Source organism: Eriocheir sinensis, chromosome 9 (genome assembly GCF_024679095.1).
Source record: "Eriocheir sinensis breed Jianghai 21 chromosome 9, ASM2467909v1, whole genome shotgun sequence".
Taxonomy (NCBI): Eukaryota; Metazoa; Arthropoda; class Malacostraca; order Decapoda; family Varunidae; genus Eriocheir; species Eriocheir sinensis.
Genome location: NC_066517.1, coordinates 22,872,540 through 22,877,539, shown reverse-complemented (window position 1 = coordinate 22,877,539; position 5,000 = coordinate 22,872,540). Strand labels below are relative to the sequence as shown.

At 38.5% G+C, this 5,000-nt stretch overlaps 1 protein-coding gene across 1 annotated transcript in view; it reads right to left on the bottom strand.

Moving 5' to 3' along the window:
* LOC126996181 (probable rhodanese domain-containing dual specificity protein phosphatase) overlaps positions 1–5,000 on the bottom strand; it is a 51,461-nt gene that overhangs the window by 38,869 nt on the left and 7,592 nt on the right. The window lies entirely within an intron of this gene.

Here is a 5,000-nt window from a genome sequence, read left to right as displayed (position 1 = left end):
AGCTATCTATTTATCTATCTATCTATCTTATAAGGGAAGGGAGGAGGGTTTGCACTTTTCGTTATAGCCACAATGAAACGTTCTAAATCATTCACTACGATCAAACGTAAACGCTGAATCAGTTTACTTCGAAATCGTAAATCGTAAAAGTAAAAGTAAAAACTATCTCAAGACCTCCAATCCTCCTCTTAGTCTGTCCTAAACCTCTTAAAATCCTCCACAGTGTTGCTTCCCATCCTCCCTTCTACAGCTTTTTTGCATACTAATTCCTCTTCAGAACTTGTTAACTCAGTCTCCACCCTATCAGTCTCGTTGTCCATCTCCTGTCATCAGTTCCTGCGCGTGATGTGACCTTCCCACGTCTAGATCTTGTTTTTAAGTCATATATAAAACATCTCTAATCTTTGTGTGCTTTCTGAGTCATGGCTGCTGATCTGTTCTTTCCTATCTCTCCTTTCTCTTACTTTCATTGTCCATATGCTATCATGAGTTCCTGCGCGTGATGTGACCTTCCCACGTCTAGATCTTGTTTTTAAGTCATATATAAAACATCTCTAATCTCTGTGTGCTTTCCGAGTCATGGCTGTTGATCTGTTCTTTCCTATCTCTCCTTTCTCTTACTTTCATTGTCCATATGCTATCATGAGTTCCTGCGCGTGATGTGACCTTCCCACGTCTAGATCTTGTTTTTAAGTTATTTATAAAACATCTCTAATCTTTGTGTGCTTTCTGAGTCATGGCTGGTGATCTGTTCTTTCCTATCTCTCCTTTCTCTTACTTTCATCGTCCATATGCTATCATCAGTTCCTGCGCGTGATGTGACCTCCCCACGTCTAGATCTTGTTTTTAAGTCGTATATAAAACATCTCTAATCTTTGTGTGCTTTCTGAGTCATGGCTGTTGCTCTGTTCTTTCCTATCTCTCCTTTCTCTTACTTTCATCGTCCATTTGCTATCATGAGTTCCTGCGCGTGATGTGACCTTCCCACGTCTAGATCTTGTTTTTAAGTCATATATAAAACACCTCTAATCTCTGTGTGCTTTCTGAGTCATACTGTTGATCTGTTCTTTCCTATCTCTCCTTTCTCTTACATTCATCGTCCATTTGCTATCATGAGTTCCTGCGCGTGATGTGACCTCCCCACGTATAGATCTTGTTTTTAAGTCGTATATAAAACATCTCTAATCTCTGTGTGCTTTCTGAGTCATGGCTGGTGATCTGTTCTTTCCTATCTCTCCTCTCTTTTACTTTCGTTGTCCATATGCTATCATGAGTTCCTGCGCGTGATGTGACCTTCCCACGTCTAGATCTTGTTTTTAAGTCATATATAAAACATCTCTAATCTTTGTGTGCTTTCTGAGTCATGGCTGTTGATCTGTTCTTTCCTATCTCTCCTTTCTCTTACTTTCATTGTCCATATCATGTCATCAGTTCCTGCGCGTGATGTGACCTTCCCACGTCTAGATCTTGTTTTTAAGTCATATATAAAACATCTCTAATCTCTGTGTGCTTTCTGAGTCATGGCTGTTGATCTGTTCTTTCCTATCTCTCCTCTTTTACTTTCATTGTCCATATGCTATCATGAGTTCCTGCGCGTGATGTGACCTCCCCACGTCTAGATCTTGTTTTTAAGTCATATATAAAACATCTCTAATCTTTGTGTGCTTTCTGAGTCATGGCTGGTGATCTGTTCTTTCCTATCTCTCCTCTCTTTTACTTTCATCGTCCATATCCTATCATGAGTTCCTGCGCGTGATGTGACCTTCCCACGTCTAGATCTTGTTTTTAAGTCATATATAAAACATCTCTAATCTTTGTGTGCTTTCCGAGTCATGGCTGTTGATCTGTTCTTTCCTATCTCTCCTCTCTTTTACTTTCATTGTCCATATGCTATCATGAGTTCCTGCGCGTGATGTGACCTTCCCACGTCTAGATCTTGTTTTTAAGTCATATATAAAACATGTCTAATCTTTGTGTGCTTTCTGAGTCATGGCTGGTGATCTGTTCTTTCCTATCTCTCCTCTCTCTTACTTTCATCGTCCATTTGCTATCATGAGCTCCTGCGCGTGATGTGACCTTCCCACGTCTAGATCTTGTTTTTAAGTCATATATAAAACATGTCTAATCTTTGTTTTTGATTCATGTTTTCTTGCGCTCTTATTTCCTATCTCTCTGTTATACTCAGCAATTTTCTTTTTATATCTCTGACACCTCTAACATCTATTTCCTTTTATCTTTTCATTTCTCTAACATTTCTATCATCCTATTTCTTTTTATCTTTCTATCTTTCTTTTTTATCTTTCTTTATATCTTTTTTCTCTCTAACATCTCTACCGTCTTTTATTTCTCTAACTTCTCTAACCTATATCTGTTTTCTAAGTCATGGGTATTGCTCTCTTCTTTCCTATCTCTCCATGTTATACTCAGCAATATTACTTTTATTTCTCTACGTGCGTTTTTTGCTCGATATATTTTGCGAGGTACCAAGTTTCTGAACCGTATGTTAGGGCCGGGAGAACACACTCACTGTCTACCTTCAGCAATAGGGAAAGTGACAGCTTGCAATTGGTTCCTATTCACGGTATTACTCTGTTTATATATTATGCGAGGCACCAAGTTTCTGGACCGTATGTTAGGGCCGGGAGAACACACTCACTGTCTACCTTCACCAATAGGGAAAGTGACAGCTTGCAATTGGTTCCTATTCATGGTATTCCTCTGTTTACTAAAAGCGTTCCTCTCCCTTCCCATTCCTATTCTTTTTCCTGTTTTTCTTGCTGATTTCTGTGTCGTGGGGAAGGAAAGAGAGAAGAGAGGGAGAGAAAAAATGAGTAAGGAATGGAAGGGAATGGGGATGGATGAGATATTCGAAGTGGAGATGGAGGAAAAGAGAGAAAAATGGAAGTTGATTTGTTCTTTTCCTTCTTTCCCATCTCCAACATGTCCTTTCCCATTTCCTCTCGTTTCTCTCCCCTCTTTTTACCCTTTCCTCTCGTCTCCCTTTTCCCTATCTCTTTCCCCTTCTTGTTTCCCTCGACATTCCCTCTTTTACCCTCTTCTCCTCTCCTCCCTTTTTTTCCCTCCATTTCCACTTTGAATATCTCCTCCTCCATCCCCATTTCCTTCCATTCGTTATCCATTCTTTCTCTCTCCCTCTCTCGTCTTCCCTTCCTTCCCCTCTCTCTTTCCCTTTCCTTGTCTTTATCCAGTCTTTCTCTCTCCCTCTCTCGTCTTCCCTTCCTTCCCCTCTCTCTTCCCCTTTCCTTGTCTGTATCCATTCTTTCTCTCCCTCTCTCGTCTTCCCTTCCTTCCCCTCTCTCTTCCCCTTTCCTTGTCTTTATCCAGTCTTTCTCTCTCCCTCTCTCGTCTTCCCTTCCTTCCCCTCTCTCTGTTTCCCCTCTCCTTGTTTCCCTTCACGTTTATTAAACTTTGCTCTTTTCTCCTGTGACTTCCTCTGACGTGAGCGATGCAAATGGAGTAAAAGATAAAAGAAATACATAAGAATCAAAACAAACACGAATATAGAGAGAACTGGAATAAGAATACGTAGAAAAGAGGAATAAAAGAGTGAAAGAAATACATAGAGAAATCATAACAAATACAAATAGATAGAGAATGAGAATGAGATGTAGAGGTTATTTTTGGAAAGAGAGAGAGAGAGAGAGAGAGAGAGAGAGAGAGAGAGAGAGAGAGAGAGAGAGAGAGAGAGAGTAAGAGGCAACGTCAAAGAATATGACAAAAAGCATGAAAATCAAAGAATAACAAAACGTGATAAAGCAAGGTCACAGAAGACGAAGATAGACGGGAAAGAGAAAGGAAGAAAAACAAAAGAGGAGGATAAATAAAGGACGAAGGGAAAAACAAGAAGGATTGGAGATAAAAGGAAAATATAAAAGAATGAGAAAAAGGAAATATTAGAAAAGAAAAGAAGAAGAAAGAGGGATAACAAATAAGAGATGAAGAAGAAAAAGAAAATAAGAGAAGAAAAAAAGAAAGAATGAAGTAGAGGAAAGAGAAGAGATTTTGAGATGGAAGAAGAAGAAATGCAGTATGTGATAAAGAAGAGAAAATAAAGAAAATAATAGAGAGAAGGGAACAAGTGAGACAAGAAAAGAGGAGAAGAAGAAAAAGGGAAGAAGAAATAAGACAAAAAGAAGAAAGAGAGAAAAATAGGAAAACCATAGAAAGAAGATATAAAGTAAAAGAAAGAAGAAAATACGAGATAGAAGAAAAAAGAAAGAAAAGAAATAGAAGATAAATTACACAATAGAAAATGACAGAAGAGAAAGAGAAAGACAGAGATGATAAAAGAGAACAGAAAAGAGGAAAGAAATCATGTGAGGAAAAAATCGAGTGGAAAAGAAAAATAAGGAAAAAGAAATAAATAGAAAAATACTGTAAGGAAAAGATTGAGGATTAAGACAGAAGAGAGACAGAAAATGGGAAAGAAGAAAAGAAGAAAGAAAGAGAAACGAACAGAGGAAAGAATATAAACAAGAGAAAAATCGAATGTTGAAGAGAAAATAAAAATGAAAAAATATAAAAAAAACAAAGAAAATAAAGAAAGAATCGAATAATATCAATAAGGTCTGATTTACTTGGATTCAGTCTCATTTTGTCTTCTTTAGGTTCAAAACATCTGCTTGGAAAAAATGTTATTGACCCATAAACTATATTCATGATTTGCGTTGGAAAGAATTGTGAAAAAACTCTACGGATGTCTGGATGATATTTTGATTTACTCTCTCTCACAGACACACACACACACACACACACACACACACACACTCTCTCTCTCTCTCTCTCTCTCTCTCTCTCTCTCTCTCTCTCTCTCTCTCTCTCTCTCTCTCTCTCTCTCTCTCTCTCTCTCTCTCTCTCTCTCTCTCTCTCTCTCTCTCTCTCTCTCTCTCTCTCTCTCTCTCTCTCTCTCTCTCTCTCTCTCTCTCTCTCTCTCTCTCTCTCTCTCTCTCTCTCTCTCTCTCTCTCTCTCTCTCTCTCTC